The sequence below is a fragment of the Balaenoptera borealis genome (assembly GCF_965194805.1).
Source record: "Balaenoptera borealis genome assembly, chromosome: 19".
Taxonomy (NCBI): Eukaryota; Metazoa; Chordata; class Mammalia; order Artiodactyla; family Balaenopteridae; genus Balaenoptera; species Balaenoptera borealis.
Window position 1 is genome coordinate 54,068,301 of NC_138878.1, and position 22,364 is coordinate 54,090,664.

Here is a 22,364-nt window from a genome sequence, read left to right on the forward strand (position 1 = left end):
AGCAAATCCTAGACTAGGATATTGTGTCATCTTTATATAGTATATATCTTCAAAAAATAAAGATTTGTTTAAAATGTTTTTCCAAAGAATCACTCTGTTTAAAAATTTTTTTTATTAAGGTGAAATTCAGAAAACATAAAATTCACCATTTTAACCATTTCAGAATATATTATTCAATAGTTTTAAATATATTCACAATGTTGTACAACCATCTCCACTGTCTGATTCCAGAATATTTTCATCAGGCCAGAAAGAAACCCCATTACTATTAAGCAGTAACTTTTCATTCTCCCCCTCCCCCAGCCTCTGGCAACCACTAATGTACTTTCTGTTTCTATAGATTTGCCTATTCTGGACACTTCATATAAAAGGCGTCAGACAATACGTGCCCTTTTATGTCTGGCTTCTTTCACTTAGCATAATGTTTTCAAGGTTCATTTATGTTGTAGCATATATTAGTACTTCATTCTTTTTATGGCCAAACAATATTTCATTGTATGGATATACAGCATTTTAAAATCCATTTTTAAGTTGACGGACATTTGCATTGTTTCCAGTTTTTGGGTTTTATGAATAATGCTACCATAAACATTCATATATGAGTTTTTCATTGAGCATATGCTTTTAATTCTTTTGGGTATATATGGAGGAGTGGAATTAGTGGGTCATATGATCATTCTGTTTTACTGTTTGAAGAACTGCTGAATTGTTTTCCATAGATCCATTTTATCTTGCCATCAGCAATGTATGAGAGTCCCACTTGCTCCACATCCTCAGCAACACTTGTCATTTCCCATATTTTGTTTGTTTGTTTTGTTTTTAATCATAGCCATGCTAGTGGCTGTGAAGTGGTATCTTACTGTGACTTTGATTTACGTTTCCCTAATTACTAATGATGTTGAACTTCTCTTTATGTGTTTACTGGCCATTTGTATATCTTCTTTAGAGAAATGTCTATTCAAGTGCTTTGCCCATTTTTAAATTGGATTGTTTATCTTCTTGTGTTTGAGTTGTAATAGTTATTTATATAATCCCAGGCCCTTATGAATATATTATTTGCAAAGATTTTCTCCCACTCTTTGGGTTGTATTTTCATTTTCTTGTTGGTGTCCTTTGATGTGTAAAAGTTTTTAATTTTGGTGAAGTCCAATTTATTCTTTTCTCTTGATGCTTGTGCTTTTGCGGTCATATTTAAGAAATAGTTACATAATGCAAAGTCACAAAAAGTTATACCTATTTTTCCTTTTAAGAGTTTTATAGTTTTAGCTCCTACATTTACGTTTGATCCATTTTGAATCAATTTTTGTATATAGTATGAGGTAGAAGTCCAAATTAGTTCTTTTGTATGTTGATACCCAATTGTCCCAGCACCATTTGTTGAAAAGACTATTCTTTCCCCATTGACTAGTCTTGAACCCTTGTTGAAAATCAATTGACTATATGTATGGGTTTATTTCTGGACTCTCAAGTCAATTCCACTGAGCTGGGACTTCCCTGGCAGTCCAGTGGTTGGGACTCTGCACTTCCACAGCAGGGGCCGGGTTCAATTCCTGGTCAGGGAACTAGGATCCTGCCTGCCACACACCATGGCCAAAAAAAAAAAAAAAAAAATCAACATCAATTCCATTGATCTATATGTCTGTCTTTATGCCAGTACCATACTGGTTTGATTACTGTAGCATTGTAGTGAGTTTTGAAAACAAGAAATGTGAGTCCTCCAATTTTGTTCTTCAAGAAAAAAGATATTTTTGGCCATTCCTCTGCAATAACAATATGACTTTTAGAGTCAGCGTGTCCATTTCTGCAAAAAAGGCTATTGAGATTATGATATGGATTGCACTGACTCTGCCGTAACTTTGGGGAGTATTGTCATCTTACCAACATTGTCTTCCAGTCCATGAACACAGGATGTTTTTCTGTTTATTTGGTTTTCTTTAATCTCTTTCAACAATATGTTTTGTAGTTTTCAGTGTACAAGTCTTATACCTCATTAGTTAAACTTATTCTTAAGTATCTTATTAATGTTATTGTAAATGGAATTGTTTTCTTAATTTCATTTTTGGGTTGTTCGTTGCTGGTTGTACGGAAATACAACTGAGTTTTGTATATCAATTTTGTATCCTGCAATTTTGCTGAACTCGTTTATTAGCTCTAATGGTTTTTTAGTGGATTCTTTAGAGTTTTCTATAAGATCATATTATCTGTGAATAAAGATAGTTTTATTTTTTGCTTTTCAACTTGGATACCATTTATTTCTTTTTCTTGCCCAATTGCCCTGGCTAGAACTTCCAGGACAATGTTTAAGAGACCTGTTGAGAGCAGATATTCTTGTATTGTTTCTTGTCTTAGAAAGGAAAGCTTTCACCATTAAGTGTGATATTAGTTATAGGTATTTTCATACATGCCCTTTTTCCTTCATTCTGTTAATATAATGTATTCCATTAATGGATTTTCCAGTATTGAACCAGCCTTGCATTTCTGGGATACATTCCATTTAGTCATAGTGCATACAGTAATTCTTTTTATAAGCTGCTTGATTCAATTTGCTAGTATTTTGTTGAGGATTTTTGCATCTATATTCATAAACAATATTGGTCTCTAGTTTTTCTCTTCTGTGATGTATATAACTGGCTTTGATATGAGGGTAATATTGGCCTCATAGAATGAGTTAGGAAGTGTTCCCTCCTTTTCTTTTTGAGGGGAAAATTTGAGAAGTATTGTTAATTTTTCTTTAAATGTTTGGTAGAATTCACTGGTGAAGCCATCTGATTCTTAACGTTTCTTTGTTAGAAGTTGTCTCAGTCAATTCGAGGTGCTATAACAAAATACCATAAACTGGGTGGCTTAAACAACAAACATTTATTTCTCACAGTTCTGGAAGCTGGGGAGTCCAAGATCAAGGGGCCAGCAGATATGGTGTCTGTTCTTGCTGTATCCTCACATGGCAGAGAAGAGAGACTGAGAGAGAGAGAAAGGGAGAGACAGGGCGCACTCTCTGGTTTCTTCTTCTTACTAGTCCCATCATGGGCACCCTGCCATCCTGACTTCATCTAAACCTAATCATCTCCCAAAGACTCCACATCCAAATATCATCATGTTGGAGGTTAGGGCTTCAATATTAATTTTGTGGGAGACACAAACGTTCAGTCCATAACAGAAGTTATTTGTTTACTGATTCAATCTCTTGTCATAGAAAGGCATACTTCTCTTGAATAGGTTTTGATAGTTTGTGTGTTTCTAGGAATTTTCCCATTTCATCTAGGTTGTATAATTTGTTACCATAAAATTGTTCATAATATTATTTTATAATCCTTTTTATTTCTGTAAGGTCAGTAGTAATGTCTCCTCTTTCATTCATGATATTAGTAACTTGAATCTTCTCCCTTTTTTTCTTAGTCTATTATTACCAATTTTGTTGATATTTTCAAGGAACTAACTTTTGGTTTTGTTGATTCTCTACTGTTTTTCTATTTTTTTGTGTATATCCTTTCTAATATTTATCATTGCCTTCCTTCTGCTTACTTTACATTTCTTTGCTCTTCTTTTTCTAGTTCCTTAAGGTGGAAGGTTAGGTTATTGATTTGAAATTTTTCTTCCTTTTAATGTAGCAGTTTATAGGTATGAATTTCCCTCTGAGTACTGCATTAGCTGTAGCCCATAAATTTTAGTGTGTGGTGTTTTTGTTTTCATTTATCTCAAAGTATTTTCTAAATTTGTTGTGATTTTTTTCTTTGATTAAGAATGTGAATTAATTTCCATGTATTGTGAATATTCATATTTCCTTCTGCTGTTGATTTCTAATTTCATTCCATTTTGGTCAGAGAAGATACTATGTATGGTTTCAGAGTTTATACATTTATTGAAACTTGTTTTGTGATATAATGTATTGTCTGTCCTGAAGAATATTTCATGTACACTTGAGAAAACTGTTTATTCTGATGTTGTTGGGTGGAGTGTTTTATATATGTCTGTTCAGTCTAGTCAGTTTATAGTGTTATTCAATTCTTCTGTTTCCTTGTTGATCTTCTATCTTGTTGTGTGTCCATTAAAGGATGTGAGGTATTGAAGTCTTCAGCCATTATTATTGAACTATTTCTCCTTTCAATCTTGTCAGTTTTACTTCATATATTTTGGGGCTCTGTTGTTAGTTGCATATATGTTTGTAATTGTTACATCTTTTGATAGATTGACATTTTAATTTATATATAATGTCCTTGTCTTTTGTAATGTTTTCTGGTTTAAAGTCTATTTTGTCTAATATTATAACAATTCCAAGTCTCTTTGAATTATTAATTGCATAAAATGTCTTTTTCCATCTTTTCACTTTGAAACTGTGTCTTTGGATCTAAAGTGAGTCTTTTGTAGAGAGCATATAATTAGATCTTTTAAAAAATCTTGTCTGCCAATCTCTGCCTTTAATTGGAGAGTTTAATCTGTTTACATTTAAATAATTACTGATAAGACAGGACTTCTGCCAGTTTGCTATTTGTTTCATATGTTATACATGTTTTGTTCCTCAAATTCCTTCATTATTGCCTTCTTTTATTTTTAATCGAATTTTTTTGTACTGTACCATTCTGATTCCCTCCTCATTTCTCTTTCTGTATATATATATATATTTTTTTCCTTAGTGATTTCTTGGGATTACAATTGACATTTTATTTTATTTATTATTATTATTTTTTGGCCGTACAGTGTGGCTTGCGGGCTCTTAGTTCCCCGACCACGGTTGAACCTGAGCCACAGCAGTGAAAGTGCTGAGTCCTAACCACTGGACCACCAGGCAATTCCCTACAATTGACATTTTAAACTTATAACAATCTAGTTTGAATTAATACCAACTTTGCCTCGGTAGTATACAAAAACTCTGCTCCTTTACAGCTCTATCCCCTCTTTTTATTACTGTCACAAATTACATCTTTATACAGGTGTGCCCATCAATATAGATTTATAATTATTTTTTCATGCAGTTGTCTTTTTAAAAAAATATTTATTTATTTATTTGGCTGTGCCAGGTCTTAGTTGTGGCACATGGGATCCTTGTTGCTGCATGCAGGACCTTTGTTGCAGCATGTGGGATCTTTAGTTGTGGTGTGTGAGCTCTTAGTTACAGCGTGTGGGATCTAGTTCCCTGACCAGGGATTGAACCCAGGCCCCCTGTGTTGGGAGCATGGAGCCTTAACCACTGAACCACCAGGGAAGTCCCCATGCAGTTGTCTCTTAATTCATATAGGGGTCAAAATGAGTTATAGACCAAATATACACTAATACTGACTTCTATATTTACCTATGTAGTTACTTTTACTGGCATTCTTTATTTCTTCATGTGGATTTGGGTTATTTTCTAGTGTCATTTTGTTTCAGCCTGAGGGACTCTCTTTAGCATTCTCTGAAGGGCAGGTCAATACTAATGAACTTTCATCTGGGACCGTCTTAATTTCTTTATTTTTGATGGATAGTTTAACTGGCTATAGAAATCTTGACTGACAATTTTGGGTTTTCTTTTTCAGCACTTTGAATATGTCATCTTACTGCCTCTGGCCTTCATGGTTTCTAATGAGAAATCAGCTGTTAATTTTGTTAATGATTCCGTATACATGATGAATGGCTTCTCTCTTACTGCTTTAAATATTCTCTCTTTATCTTTGACTTTCAACAATTTGATTATAACGTGTCTGCCTGTGAATCTCTTTCAATTTGTCCTATTTCGAGTTTCTTGAGCTTCTTAGATGTATAGGTCCATGTTTTTCATCAAATTTGGAAAGTTTTTGGCCATTACTTTCAAATATTCTTTATTCCTCTCCCCTACCCAGTTTGAGACTACCATTTTATGTATGTTTGTATGCTTGAAAATGTCCCACAGGTCTCTTATTCATTTTTCTTTTTCTTTTTCTTTTTGCTCCTCAGACTGGATAAGTTCATTTGATTTATCTTCAAGTTTGCCAATTGTTTCTTCTGCCTGTTCAAATCTGCTATTGACTCTTCTAGTGAATTTTTCATATCAATTATTGTACTTTTCTGCTCCAAAATTTCTATGTAGTTCATTTTTGTAAATTCTTTTTCTTTATTGACATTTTCTATTTGGTGAAACATTGTTCTTGTGGTTTCTTTTCATTCTTTGAACATATATAAAATAATTGATTTAAAGTCTTTGTCTATTAGGTCTTTGTCTAGAAAGTCTTTGTCTGAGCTTTTTCAGGGACAGTTTCTATTAATTGCCTTCCCACCCTCCCCAGTGGATGAACTGTACTTTCTTTTTATATATTTATTTATTTATTCATTTTTGGCTGTGTTGGGTCTTTGTTGCTGCGCACGGGTTTTTCTCTAGTTGTGGTGAGTGGGGGCTACTCACTATTGTGCATGGGCTTCTCATTGTGGTGACTTCTCTTGTTGTGGAGCACGGGCTTTAGGCACGTGAGCTTCAGTAGTTGTGGCACTCAGGCTCAGTAGTTGTGGCTCATGGGCTCTAGAGCGCAGGCTCAGTAGTTGTGGCACATGCGTGGGCTTAGTTGCTCCGCGGCATGTGGGATCTTCCCGGACCAGGGCTCGAACCCATGTCCCCCTGCATTGGCAGGCGCATTCTTAACCACTGTGCCACCAGGGAAGCCCAATATTCAATATTTGAACTGGGTCAGAGGATATAGCTTGAGGGGGAATACTGACTTTTCCATATAGAATTAAATAAATGGAGGAAGAAAACTGATCAAAAATGCCTGAAGGCATCGGGAAAAAGAAAAGCAGAATTTTTTAAAAATGAGTCAAAAAGTAGCAATATATCATAGTGACTAAGCTTGTTATATCATAGTGACTAAGCTTGTGGACTTGGAAGCCAATCTTTGTGGGTACAAATTCTTGCTTTCCACTTTCTGTGTAACATTGGGCAAAGCTTTCTAGTACCTTTTCTGGTCTTATTTTCCACATCTAAAAAATGTGAATAATTGTACATTTCTTAGGATGAAATGGTATAATCCATTGTTATAATCAATATAAAATACTACACATAGGCCTGGCACATAATAATTGTTCAAAATATTGTTACTATTACTATTATTATTAATTCAATAAAATAATGTGTTGAGTTATTGGATGGAAAGACAAAGATTCTAAGATTGGAAAAGAAATTTTGAGCTACATGCTGTTTTTAAGAAACAACTAAAATAGACTTGTACACGTTGAAAATACAGGGATTTTTTAAAAAGATATCACAGGAAAATGTTAACAAAAGATTCAGGTATAGCAATATTAAAATATCAAACAAATAGAAAGCAAGGAATAATATTAAATATGGCATAGCTGATTCACTTTGTTATAAAGCAGAAACTAACACACCATTGTAATGCAATTATACTCCAAGAAAGATGTTAAAAAATAAATAAATAAATAGGGCAAAAGGAGATTAAAATTCTATACCACTAGAAGAGAAAAAAAACTAAACAAATGAGTAGAACCAAAGGCAGGAAAGAAAAGAAGAGGAAAACAAAATAGATCGGATCCTTGAAAATGAAGGGAGTAGTGAGTTTAAATCATAAGCACACAGATATGTTAAGCATAAATATCCTACTAGGAGAAAACCACTTCGTAATTGTATAATGTTAATTTTTTGGTTTTGATAATTGTGCTATAGTTATTTCCGACGTTAACATTTGGGGGAAGATGATAACACACAGAAACTCTCTGTACTATTTTTGCAACATCCAGGGTAGCTTGTAGTTAAAAAGCTAAACAATTATAGAACCAGGGGATAAGGCTAATAAAGCAAATAGGGCAGAATGTTAGAATGAGTCTAATTACTCAGAGAGATGTGAGAGGTTATTACTTCTTTAAAAATTATCAGCAAAATAACTTGGAAATAAAAAGTGAAATCACTGAAATAAAAACAGTATAGTAAGTGGGCTGGATGGAAGAATAAATACGGTTTAAGTTGGACATGTTAAACAGGAAGATAGATCTGAGGAATTTGCCAGGATGCAGTGCAAATGGCAAGTATGAAACAACAGCTGAAGGTCATAGAGGAATCTGAAGGTCTACTGTATTCTCATCTCATAGAAATTCTAAAAGGAAAGAGCAGCCAAGAAGAAGGGGAGGAAAACATAGTCTATTCCCTGCAGCTGCAGACTAATGGTCCAAGGGGCCACAAATGGTTCTGAGTGGTCATGTGTTGGCAGCTGTGGTAGAAAAAGGCACCCTCATGGGTGGCTTCTGGGAAAGAACATTTATCCAGACAGTCTCAGTGCCCATTAAAAGCTGAAATTCACAGACTCTTCAGTGAGCAATTCCAACCTAGAACAAATGCTCAGTACGGTGTTTCAATGAAAACAAAGCATTGAAAATAATTTAAATATCCACCAGTACAGGAATGGGTAAATAACCATGGCTCATTTTTTTTTTTACCTAACAAAAAATATTTTAATGTAGGAATCAACATATGAACATTATATTTAGGTGGTAAAATTCAGGTTACAAATATAAATATCAAATAATATCATACCTCTGGTTTAATGGAGAACAGTTGTGACAGTCATGCTTAACACCTTGGTTAAGTAATGAGAGAAATGGGTTGGGGTGTCATAGAGGTATGCAAAAATTTAACAGTTCAAATGATCCTTAGCCCTTCTGAGAAAATGTAGATGGCAAATATGTGGCAAATATTTCTGTAATATGGTGGTTTCAGTCCATTAGTGAGTGTTCTGTTCATGCATTTAAAGTAATGGCAGATGTTTCTGAGCACTGAAAATTAGATTCAAAGTAAGTCTTTGCTCAACAAGTTAATGATACTATGAATCCCTTATATTTAAAAATATAGTTTATGGAATCTTAAAAAAAAAAAAAAAAAGGTTCTGAAGAACCCAGGGGCAGGACAGGAACAAAGACGCAGATGTAGAGAATGGACCTGAGGACACGGGGAGGGGCAAGGGCAAGCTGGGATGAAGTGAGAGAGTGGCATGGACACACATACACTACCAAATGTAAAACAGCCAGCAGGAAGCAGCCACACAGCACAGGGAGATCAGCTCGGTGCTCTGTGTCCACCCAGAGGGGTGGGATAGGGAGGGTGGGAGGGAGACGCAAGAGGGAGGAGATACGGGGACACATGTTTATGTATAGCTGATTCACCTTGCCATACAGCAGAAACCAACACACCATTGCAAAGCAACTACACTCCAATAAAGATGTTAAAAAACAACAACAACAAAATATATAGTTTAAATTTGTAAAGTTTAAGGTAAAGCATACTTGTTTTCATAGTTATTTTTAGATATAATTGAGACTACACTACCATATATAATCAGCTATACTGCTGTGCACAGTTAATTCCAGTTACCGTAGTTTATATTTGCTGATCATCAACAGTACACAATTCATGCTCCAAAAGAAATATATCAATCCAGCAAAATGGTTACATTTAATTTTATTTTAAAGACAGATTAACTAAATTTAAGGAAGAATTGGCTTTTCTTGATAGCTCATTTTCAAATTACTGATACAAACTTACCGGAGAGTAATTATTTATTTTGCCTAACATCAAACAATCTGCAAAAAGTTTCCAAGATAGAGGCATTCCTTGTTCCATTTCCAAAAATAAATAAAGGCTTTCTAACTGAAAGCATTTACATTCCTAGCTCTCTAAAGTAAACATTAAAAAACAAAGTACAAAAAATGATCTCTTGGCTTCTGAATAGCCCACTTAGTTACATAAAGTATTTTCTGTCCCAACACTTTCTCAAATTCAAAAGATATTTACTTCCTAAGAACATGACAAACAGTCTTCATTTCAAACCATTCAGTCCGTTTCCATGGCAACACTGCAGATTCCTTGGCCACCATAAGTTGCATTAGTTGACTGTGGAATTTCTCAATTTTCTTTACACCTTGAGCTTGGCCTGTTCTATACACCAAACAAACTAAATCATCTGTTACTTTAATATACAAACTCCCATCAGAATGCCTATATTTGAGAACCACACGTGCCTTCATAGGGTCTGCGAGGTAGAGTTTCTCTGCTGCGCGACTGAACTCCTCGCAGGTCTGGTACTGTGGCATCGTGGGCCCGCGGCAGAACAGGAGAGAGAGGCAAAGCTACGGACCGGAGGTGGAGGCGGCGCGATGCGGCCCACCTACCTCCCTACCTCTCGCAGCCACCTACCGCGGCAGGGGCCCAGCCAATCCCGGCTCAGTTTTACTATGAAACAATATGCAGCTTAAAAGAAAACCAGAAATATAAGATCTATATGTGCCAAGATGGAAAAATTCCCAAGAGATAATGTTAACTAATCAAACCAGATATAAAACTATGTATAATTTATATACACAAAACGAAACTATTTCTATATATGTTTTATATTCTTAAAACAAATAAGATCATTAACATATACACACTACTATATATAAAATAGATAACCAACAAGGGCCTACTGTATAGCATAGGGAAGTATACTCTATTTTGTAATGACCTATAAGGGAAAGAATATGAAAAAGAATATGTATATGTATATATTTATAACTTAATCACTGTGCTGTACATCTGAAACTAACATGACACTGTAAATCAACTATACCTCCATAAAAAACAAAAACAAATAAGATCAACACTAGGGACTTCTCTGGTGGTCCAGCAGCTAAGACTCTGAGCTCCCAGAGAAGGGGGCCTGGTTCAATCCCTGGTCAGGGAACTAGATCCCACATGCCACAACTAAGAGTTAGCATGCCACAACTGAGAGTCCACATGCATGCCGCAACTAAAGATCCCGCATGTGCAACTAAGGATCGTGCACGCCGCAACGAAGATCCCGCATGCTGCAACCGAGACCCGGCACAGCCAAATAAATAAATAAAAATAAATTAATTAATTTTAAAAAAGATCAACACTAAAAAATGTACACACAGGTAACAATTACTTAGAAAATGTAATAACACAATAAATATATATCATTATAAAACTAAATAAAAACTTAGGATAGGTCTAAGAATAGGTCTTAGAATAAAGCCTCAGAATAGGTCTAAAAAGAATTATGGAAGATCTACTTGAATAAAAGTATAAGATTTTACTGAAAGACATAGAAGACCTGAATAAAAGGAAACAGATACCATAATTCCCAATAGGTAGATTTAATGTTAAAATGTCAGTTCTTTCTAAAATATTCTATAAATTCTAGGCCATTTCAATCAGAATCCCAGCATCGTTTCTTTAGTAGAATTTGAGTAGCCCATCCTGATACTCATTTGCAAGACAAAATGGGCCAGAAGAGCCAGAAAAGTTTTGGAAGATAATTACATAATGGAAGGACTTGCCCTATCAGAAGTCAAATAGTCTACAGAACTTCAGTGTGTTATTGGGACAGTAACAAACATGGAAGAGAGGGGGAAAAGATGACTCTTCAGTAAATGGTGTTTGGACAGTTGTTTATCCATCTGGGAAAAAAATAGTTACATCTCTACCTTACACTCTACCCCGAAATAAATTCCAAGGGAAATTTAAAAATCAAAACTATAACAATTAGGTGACAAAGTTTTTTTTTTAATCTAAGCACGAGGATATCTTTGCGTATAAGAAACAGAACCCAGAATCCATAAAGGAAGAGACCGATAAATGTAACTATGCAAAAACTGAATATTTAAAAGTCAAAAGACACCATCCCCTCCACCCAGGATGTGTACGTTGAGATTGAAGCCTCTGGGAGCAAATTCCAATCCAGCCCAGTGTGGGAGGCATGCAGTCTTAGCCGGAGGTAACTCCTGGAGGAGACAGTATGTCTCTCACAAAAAGCAAAGCCCTTACCCTTGACTTGGAATGCACTCTTTGTCCCAGGCCTGAGGAATGTAAAAGAGATTAGCAAAGCTATCTCAAGCCGGGAGACCTCAGGGAACTGAGAGTCCTGGTTGTTCCTTATGGCTGGGGCTGTGTGTGTGCCTGGTTAAGGGAAGATAATGTTCAAGGATGGTCGTTGTAAACTTGTTGACGTCCATGGTGGTGACTGAACTGAGACGATAAGCAATTCTATGGGTTCATTGTCTAATAATGAGCTCCTCTTCTGTCTGTATAAGATTCAGTAAATTCTAAATAAAGTGCCTTGCAACCATCAGTTGTCTTGGTCCTTCTGACCCCATACTCGCGGTGCTATTCAGTCCCTTACCCCTCTCCGTCGGGACCTGGAAGACCCCCTGCGGTGGCTGGACCGTCGCAGCCCAGGGGAGCAGAGACTTGGGACTGACTTCCCCTCAGACCCCTGCGGGTCAGCGGTGCACCTGGTACAGACTGGGAAACCTGAGCAGGCAAATATAGGGTGCCAGGAATAATGATACCGACTCACGTGGACACATCTCCCACCGCTCCAATCCCCAACTTTGCTATGCTGCAACTCTGCCCTCTCCCCAAGTGCCTCGGATTTAAAACCCTGCGGAAAAGATGATTCTCCTATCACAGACTGGGGAATCTAAGTGGGCTACGGTGTGGTAAAGGACTCTGTTCTCTTCCCCTCCCCCAACCCCACCTCGCCATAGCTACCCCGCACCTGCCCCCTCCCCCCAAATCCCAACTGCTCTCTTGGGTAGAGCGAGAGAGGGCATGTCTAGCAACACGCGGCAAATGCCTGGGGTAGGAGACGAGTGAGACTCGCGCAGTGACGAAGGAAACACATAGCCCCCAGATTAGAGAAAACGGCGGGAGACTGCACACTGGACCCTCAGGGGGTCGCGCTGCACGAAAGCTCGCCAGTTAGACGAAGAGAAATCGTCGGACCTGAAAAGCCCTTGGTTCCCATAGCAATGTCTCAGTGTCCGCTGGTTCACGGATTTCTTTCCCAGGGGCCCTTTGTTGTTGGGAGGGCTTGTCCCTGCCGGTCACTCACAGCAATAGCCTAGCGTCCCAGGCCTCCGATTAGCTCCTTTGTTGTTGAGAGGCCCCGCCTTCACCAGTTATTTACAGCCCGGCGGTACCTCCCACCAGGTCTCCCATTGGACCCTGATGCGACCCAGACAAAAACTTCTTCCTAAAAGCCTCCGGTGTTTGGGTGTCTGCCGTTTCTAAAAAACCACCACCAACACCGCCCTTCACTCCGAGGTGTCACTGTCCCTCCAGACCGCACCCAGTGGTGGGTGGAATCGGTGCACTTGGCCGGACCCCGAATACATACTGACTCAACTGACCTTACACAATCTCCACCACTGACACACAGATCCTGATCAATGACCCCACAGGTCTGGCCTTCACGTAGCCCCTTCACTGATTTCACAGACACCCCATCACTGATAATGCAGATTCTCCCATCCCTGACCCCACAGACTTTCCCATCCCTGACTCCGTAGAACACCATCTCTTACTCCACAGACCTATTAATAAGGGGTTATATTCAAGGAGACTGTTGACCATTTTACACATCCATTTAGTGTGTGTGTGCTGAATACCTGACTTAGGTAGATTTTAGCATCTTGGTGGCCAATGCAGTTTCTTTGCCTTTTCTTTTTCTTTTTTCTTACTGTAGTAGCATCTTTAAAGACCTCACCCCAGTAAGTATGGAGTACCGTTTATTAGTGCCTATCCTTTATTGAATCCTTGTCATACGCATTTATTTTCAATCATAGAAGTCACAATTCTTGTATATAATTCAAGGACACTAAAGATGCAGATATAAGAATGAGGGTTTTTTAAATATTATTATCTGTTTTTGGCTTCTGCAGATCATAAGTTCATTCACTTGTCTCAGATCACTAAATATATACTTTGTTTCCTTAAAAAAATTCTGATGAAAACCTTAAAAAGAGTAAAATTCTTTAGGAACTAGTGGGAAAACTCCACGGAGATGTTTTAGAAATAATGGTCCTAGGGCATCTGAAACGACACGAACTAAATCTTGATTTCTTTGTCAATTACAAAAAAAAAAAAAAAAATGTGGACTTTGGAGGAAATACTATATAAAAAGATACACAGACACTGTTTTATTGAGATATAATTCACATACCGTACAAATCACCCACTGAAAGTGTAAAATTAAATAGCTTTTAGGGCGCAGGGCGCTTTCGCTCGGTTGCGGTGCTCCGTGGTGCGGTGGTCTCCCAGCCCTTCCTGAACTCCGCTTTGGGCTGACAATGCCCCCTGGCCACGTTAGGGCTTCCCTCTGCCATTTAGGGAGGGGCGCCGGTGCCCTCAGCTGCCTCTTGTGGACATGAAGGCTGACTTTCTTGTCTTGACCACGTAACCAAGAATAACCAGGTGACATGAGTTAGTCCCTCCTTTCAGAGGAGTGACCTGCCATCGCTAGAAACCACAGGATGGTTCCTACAGTAACGTGGACCCAACCCCAGGAGACACTAAGTGAAAGAAAGCAAAGTGCGGAAAAACACACTGACAAGCTGATCCTAATATTCACCACGAAATGCAAGGGACCCAGAATAGTCAAAACAACCTTGGAAAATAAGGACAAAATTGGAGGACCTCACACTCCCCAATTTCAGAACTTACTGCAAAGTAACAGTAATCCAGACAATGTGGTACTGGCATCAGGATAGACATGTGGATTAATGGAACAGATTAGAGAGTCCAGAAACAAACCCACACACCTATAGGCAATTGATTTCAATTAGGGTGACAAGCTCATTTAATGGGATCAGAATATTCTTTTCAACAAATGGTACTGGGACCACTGCAAAAGAATGAAGTTGGATCCCTAACCATACCATATACAAAAGTTAATTCAAATTGATCAAAGACCCAAATGTAACCTCTAAAACTGTAAAACTTTTAGAAGAAAATGTGAGAATTCCCTGGCAGTCCAGTGGTTGGGACTCCACACTTTCACTGCTGAGGCACCGGGGTTCAGTCCCTGGTCGGGGAGCTGGGATCCTGCAAGCTGCACAGCCAACAAAACAAAACAAACAAAGAAGAAAACGTAGATGTAAATATTTATGACCTTAGAGTACACAATGATTTCTTAGCTATGACATCTAAACCACAAGCAACCAAGGAAAAAAATTAATGGGACTTCATCAAATTTTAAAACTTTCATGTGTCAAAGAACACTGTCAAGAAAGTGAAAAAATCCACAGAATGGAAGAAAATATTTGCAAGTCATATATCTGCTAAGTATTTATTACCCAGAATATATAAAAAACACAACTCAATAATAAGAAGACAACCCAATTGAAAAATGGACAAAGGATTTGAATGGACGTTTCTCCAGAGAGGGTATACAAAAGTTCAATAAGCCCATGAAAATATACACAATTTCATTAGTCACTAGGAAAATGCAAATCAAACGCACAATGAGAAACCACTTCACATCTACTAGGATGAGTACAGGAAAAGAAAAATGGGCAATAACAAGCATTGTCCAGGATATCAAGAAATCAGAACTCTCATACACTGACGGTGGGAATGTAAAATGATGCAGCAGCTTTGGAAAATCGTTTGGCAGTTCCTCAAAAAAGTAAACGTAGAGTTACCGTATGACCAGCCAGGTTTATACCCAAGAGAGTTGAAAACATATGTTCACAAAAATGTGTACCTGACTATTAAGAGCAGCATGATTCCTAATAGCCAAAAAAGAGAACAAATATCCATCAACTGATGAATGGATAAACAATATGTGTCTCTCCATACAGTGGAATCTTTCTTGGCCATAGAGAGGAATGAGCAGTGACGACACACTACAACATGGATGAACCTTGAAAATATTGCTCAGAAGCCAAAACACAAGGCCACATATGTATGCAAATCATATGCATCCATAGATGTAATATCCAAATACTGCATATATGCATTTATATGCAGTGTTCAGAATAGGCAAATCCATAGAGACAGAAAGTAGATCACTGGTCTCCAGGGCTAGGAAAAAGGCAATGGGGAGTGGCTACTAATGGCATGGAGTTTCTTTATGGGGTCATGAAAATGCCCAGGCGTAAGTGGTGGTATTTCCACAACCCTGTGAATATATTAAAAACCACTGAGTTGTACACTTTAAAATTGGTGAATGGTAAGTTTTGTGGAATATGAACTATATCTCAAATAAACAAAAAACAAGTAGGTTACAAAAAAAAAATTAAATGGCTTTTAGTATATTCACAAAGTCGTGCATACATCACCACAAATTTAGAACATTTTCATTACCCCCAAAGAAATCCTAAATCCACTCTTCTATTTCCTCCCAACTCCCCTACTCCTGGACAACCACTAATCTACTTTCTGTCTCTATATATTGGTCTAGTCTGGACATTTCATGTAAGTGGAATCATATAATATGTGGTCTTTGTGACTGGCTTCTTTTACTTAGCACAGTGTTTTCTAAGTTCATCCATGGTGTAGTGTCAACCTTAAAAATAAAATGGCCAGTTATTTTATGAGCAAAATGGGCTTATTCAGGAGAAGCAAAGAACTGCGTTTCAGGACAAGCATGTTATAGGAAAAACTATAGGCAAGTACAACTGGCAAAGGAGAGGAACAGAAAAAGGAGGAGGCTGGGAGGGGCTGTTTTGAACTAAACCATTGGATGAAAGAGTTCATGGTGCAGCGTTTCTCATTGGCTGGGCTTGTTGCTGGGCGAGGAGAATTCTTCCCCTTCAGGTCTGTACCACTTCCTCTTGGGGTGTGTAATTGAAATCAAGCGGTAGTGTGTGAGGTCTCCCCCTTCCGCCTCCATTTTAAATGAGATTTCCTTTATTCTGTTTCACAGTAGCATGCATCAGTACTTCATTCCTTTTTATTGCTGAGTATTATTCATTTGTCTGGATATACCGCATTTTATTTATATATTCATCGGTTGATGGATATTGGGTTGTTTCCACTTTGGGGCTATTATGAGTGCTAAGAACATTCAGGTACAAGATTTTGTGTGAACATATGTTTTCATTTCTCCTGAGTATATACCTAAAAGTGGAATTGCTGGGTCACTGTCACTTCTTGAGGCATCCATTTTCTGTCATGAGCAGCTTGATTTTAACACCTTGGAAGGCACTGAGGTGGATAATCTGGGATGTGAGTCTCCCAATCCTTGGTGCTAGGAAGGATGTGGCCTGCATTTGATCCTATATATGTGGAGGGGGCACTGTACATAAGGATAAACTTAAGGGAGTTTATTGCTTGATTTTGAAACTCTGCCCAACAGTTGTAAAGGAGATAGAAATGTTTGGATTCAAATAGAAGGAAAACATATTCCGGTTAAAATTCTCAGTTTTCACCAGCTTGTAATGTAGGGTTCTATATCGAAGAATGGCAAGGTTTTTATGCATATTTTCTGCATAATACTAAACTATATATACTATAATAATACTATTTTGGGAACAGTCTCCAAGTGGAAGAATGGGGCTCTGGACTCTGTGGGTGGAGATTAAAGTCGAGGGGCACCGTGGGTCTCTGGGGCAACCAAGAAAAAAAAAAAATGCAAGGCCAACGACCCCTTTGAAATGGAAAAATTTTAAATACGCACACGAAAAGGAGTTTGCTGAAATTAAACCAGTCGGTCGTTGCTTATAAGCGCAGCGTTGCGCTCAGAACCTGCGGTAAGCTGTAGAACATTGAAATGGCTGTCATTTGAATTAAATGCAATGTCTGCTGCCTGCCCACTCTGTATTGATTGCTGGTTAGAAACGTGCAACCTGCCCCGGGGCTCGGTTTTGCATAGGGGAGCTTCACAGAAAGCGTCTGTTTGATTTCTTGCATTAATGTCTCCCCTGTCCATTTGCTTAATTTTTTTTAAAATTTATTTATTTATTTATGGCTGTGTTGGGTCTTCGTTTCTGTGCGAGGGCTTTCTCTAGTTGCGGCAGGTGGGGGCCACTCTTCATCGCGGTGCGCGGGCCTCTCACTCTCGCGGCCTCTCTTGTGGCGGAGCACAGGCTCCAGACAAGCAGGCTCAGCAATTGTGGCTCACGGGCTTAGTTGCTCCGCGGCGTGTGGGATCTTCCCAGACCAGGGCTCGAACCCGTGTCGCCTGCATTGGCAGGCAGATTCTCAACCACTGCGCCACCAGGGAAGACCCCATTTCCTTAATTTTATTACTTATGATTTATTAGCCCAGTGATGAGACCGGCTGTGTGCAAAGTCAGGTCTCGGAGTTAACGGGGTCGTAGCACCCGGACAAGGCCAGAGGATCTCCAGCGCCGGGTGTAAATCTCAGAGCAGGAGCAAACAGCGCGAAGGGTTGATTGTAAAGTCCGGGTGGGGTGCCCAGCACAGGAATTCTGAAGCTGAGACTAGACTCGCAGGACACCTTTTGTTAATGTTTGTAAGCGGGTCGGCCGCAAACGCTTCTTATTGGCCAACGTGAGCGAAACCTCCCCTCCTTTGCACATCCATTGACCAAGAGCTCTGTTTATACATATTTGAGGATACCCGCGTTCTTGCCTTCCTACTTTGCGTTGCCTGGAAACGGTGTTCTGTCTATTAACAGTTGATCGTGTTTCCCATTGGCTACCGTTTCCTTCGGAAGCCCGCCCTCACAAGAAGCACCAACGAGCGCCGGGCCAATAAAAGCAGTCCTGGCGGACTGTACTAAACGTGGTAGTGAAGCTGTGGTTGTCCCGGCAGGGGACTGCTGGACAAGGGACGCGGCTGGGCGGGGGGCGCCGCGCGGCGGGAAGTCTTCCGGGTCCATGCAGCGCGCCTGGCAAGTCGGCTCTCAAGGGGGGAACCGGGGCTCCGGCTCGGAACCTGAGTGTTACCACCTTCCTTACCTTACCCTTCCCCTTTCCGACAGAACTTGGTGGGCGGCCTAGCCGCTTGGGCTGATGTACTTGGTTTCCCAACCTCCGACTCTCAGGGTCTCGGGATTAAAAGTAAACACGGGGATTTTTTTTTAAAGCCCACCCGGGTAAAACGCCCTTTTATTTTTCCGCAGGGTTTGTTGGTTTGTTTCAGAACGCCCTGCGGGGGCGGAGGGAGGGGGGGAGTTGGCCGACGGGTTCAGGTTTATTAAATAAAATTAATTCCTGGTTTAGAGTGTGTTAATACTGTAGCGCCCCAACCTTTAAAAAATCCCATTCTTGCTAGCTGTATTATTTAGTGGGATGTCTTGTGATAAGGACAGCCAATTACAGTGGCTTTGGGATTTTGTTGCTGTTGTCCTCACTGAAACAAAATTTTAGTTTTGGTTGTCCTAACGGCAACTTCTCAGGCATCATAAAATCTTAATTTGAGAAATGGCTGTGAAAATCACAGCAAGTTACTTTGGAATTTTTTTCTTTTAAAGGAACATAAATTTCCGCTTTTGGTATTTTATTGTTAATAATGATTCCCAGTTTCTTTAAAATCTTATTTTTTGGCAGATATATAGAGAATGGCTTTTGTGAAAGGTACAGCCAGCTAAGGAGGTTTGGGGATTTTGTTTTGTTTAAAGAATGTAACCCTGTAAATAACAAGGTCCTACTGTATAGCATAGGGGACTAGATTCAATATCCTGAGATAAACCATAATGGAAAAGAATATAAAAAAGAATATAGGGCTTCCCTGGTGGCGCAGTGGTTGGGAGTCTGCCTGCCAATGCAGGGGACACGGGTTCGAGCCCTGGTCTGGGAAGATCCCACATGCCGCGGAGCAACTAGGCCCGTGAGCCACAACTACTGAGCCTGCGCGTCTGGAGCCTGTGCTCCGCAACAAGAGAGGCCGCGATAGTGAGAGGCCCGCGCACCGCGATGAAGAGTGGCCCCCGCTTGCCGCAACTGGAGAAAGCCCTCGCACAGGAACGAAGACCCAACACAGCCAAAAATAAATAAATAAATAAATAAAAATTTTAAAAAAAAGAATATATATGTATGTATATATATATATGACTTAACCACTTTGCTGTACAGCAGAAATCAACACAACATTGTAAATCAACTATATTTCAATAAAAAAAATGTAATCCTGGTTTTGACTCTTTTAATAATGGTAATAACACCACCTTCCCAGCTCTTTTAATACATTACTTGGTAGATCCCTTATTTTCATAGGACTTATTTCATACGTTTGGATGAGAGACCTAATGTGGGCTTTTTATAAAGCAGCCCTTACACTCTTTATAGGCCTTGTCCTTAATTCTCAGCATCCCTCTGCTCCTGACATTGTACCTAAAATTAAATTGAGTTGTTGTTGTTATGGGAGAGTTGCAGAAATATCCAGCACTAACCACTGTCTCACCCTGATATTTCTCCACATCTTTGTACTGAATCCATTACTCAAATGGGTGTCCCTTTTCTTGGATGCCTGGAAACTATGACTGTATAGCCTTCTGACCTCCCTGCTGAGTTATCATTCTTTTCTCTCCTCTCTCTTTTCTTGTCCAAACTTGAGTTTGTGACTCTCAGCTCCTTTATGACCAGCCTTTTGATGCCTTTGGCTCCCTCTAACTCAGGAGTCCCTACTCCCAGTTCCATGAGCCAAATTTTAGAGGACCATGAGAAAGTCCCATCTAAATTTTGGTAGTCCCATCTAACTGAAATGGAGTGTTTCCTTCTATCCTAAATGTAGGCTCCCTGGGTATGGAGCTTTGTTAGCAGTAGAGTCCATAGCAGTTTTTATGTCATAATACAGCATCTCCAAGTAGCCTTTATGGTTCTCACTGCTTCCCAATGATGGTTCCTAATGACAACCTGCCACTCACTGTTGTTACTCCTGTGTTAAAGTGGTTGGTCCAGGGACTATGTTGCATAAGAAGTTACACCCACATTTAGTGGCTCAAACAAAATATTATGCTCATGGGTTCTGTAGGGATCAAGAATTAAGACAGGACACAAGCATGGCCAGCTTTTCTCTATTCTACAATGTCTGTGGCCTCAGCATGGAATACACAACAACTAAGGGCTGGAACCATCTGAAGGCTCATTCCCTTGTGTCTGGTGCCTGGGCTGGGATGTTTGGAAGCCTGGGCTCAGCTGGGACTATCCTGTGGAGTGCCTACACGTGACTTCTCCATATGGCCTTGGCTTCCTCAGAGCCTGGCAGTCTCAGGGTAGTCAGACTTACTACAAGGCACAGGGCTCCAAAGGCGGGTGTTGCAGTGATCAAGGTGGAAGCTGCATGGTCTTTTATGACAGCTTTGTAAGTTACAGAGAATTACTTCTGTGCTCTGTTAGTTTCAAACAAGTCCACTCAGAATCAAGGAGACAGATGGTGGACCCCACCTCTCAATGGAAGGAGTGTCAAGCAATGTGCAGCCATTTTAAAAAAAACTTTTATACTGACACGCCTATTAATATATCAAAAATTTTTAAATATTGTGATAGCTGCATTTCTATGTAGTTGTTTGAAATCCTACGAATTTTATGGCATGCATTTTACAGCATTATTCTGAGAAGGATTCAAGGACTTTCTCAGATGTAAGAAGGGCCTAGGACATAGAACGGCTCAGGCTCCTTCCCAAGATTTGAAGTGCACAGTTTCAGCCCTGGTTTATTGGTCAGGACAGGACTTTCTCATTTGTCTTGGACTCAGCGGTGATTTAGAAATCAGTCTGTGACCTTTCTCTTTTTTTGGTTTAATTTTTTTCTGTTTTTCTCACCTCAATAGAGATTAGGAGATTCTTTTCCAGCCCTGTTCTTCTGTCTCGGATGCATTTGAAGCCAGTCTTTAGACTCATCTTACTGGTTTTGCCAAATGGCATTTTCATCCTCGTGTATATTGCATTTTCTTTTATGACCATTCATCAGTTTAGAAGTGTGTTTACTTTCCTTAGTTTTCATTTTCTTATTTTTCTTCTGTCATGTCTAGCTCCCAGAGCAAATACCAACCAAAAAGAATAACTTGAGGGATGTGGAGAGATACTTTCATTTCACTTATCACCAAATAGGTTGATTTTTAGTAATTGAGCATTAGGCACAGGCCTGGGAGGCCAAAGGCCTCATTTAAATCCCAGATCCAGTCTTTATTAGCTATCTGACCTTGAACCCAGCAATGAACCTCTCTGTGCCTTTGATTCAGCATGAGGAAAATGGTGGTATCCAGAGTTGCCAGGTTCACATTAATGACCCAGAAGAAGTGCCTGGTCTTCATCTGGTCCTTGCTCCTCGAACCTTTGCCTGTTAATTGAAGAAATGCTGCTATGAACACTTCCTGGAGGTGTGGCTGGCATTTATTCTTGAAACAGTTTACAGAAAAGCTCCTTCACATTTGCAGCCTCTCCCTCTGCTTTCTGTCATTCCTAAACCACCTCACTCAACCTGGTGTGATCTTAATTGTGTGTGTTTGCACAGATGTAATTTTTGGCTTATATGTCTCTTCAAAGCCTGATTGCCCTCTCCTGACCTCTACCAGTATATGGAGTTTCTCAGGAGCTACTCCCCAGCCCATCCTTAGAGTCTCCTACCCACCTCCCACCCGCCAACTGCAACTTTATTGCTTAAACATTTCATGGCGGGCATTTCTTCCTGACATTGTATTATATTATATTATATTGGGTTAT

At 39.3% G+C, this 22,364-nt stretch overlaps 1 pseudogene across 1 annotated transcript; it reads right to left on the reverse strand.

The window, feature by feature from the left end:
- Positions 1–220: 220 nt before the first annotated feature.
- On the reverse strand, positions 221–14,039 carry LOC309616643 (signal recognition particle 9 kDa protein pseudogene; annotated as a pseudogene). Its single transcript has one exon. The product of its transcript is annotated as a signal recognition particle 9 kDa protein pseudogene (transcript).
- Positions 14,040–22,364: the final 8,325 nt, after the last annotated feature.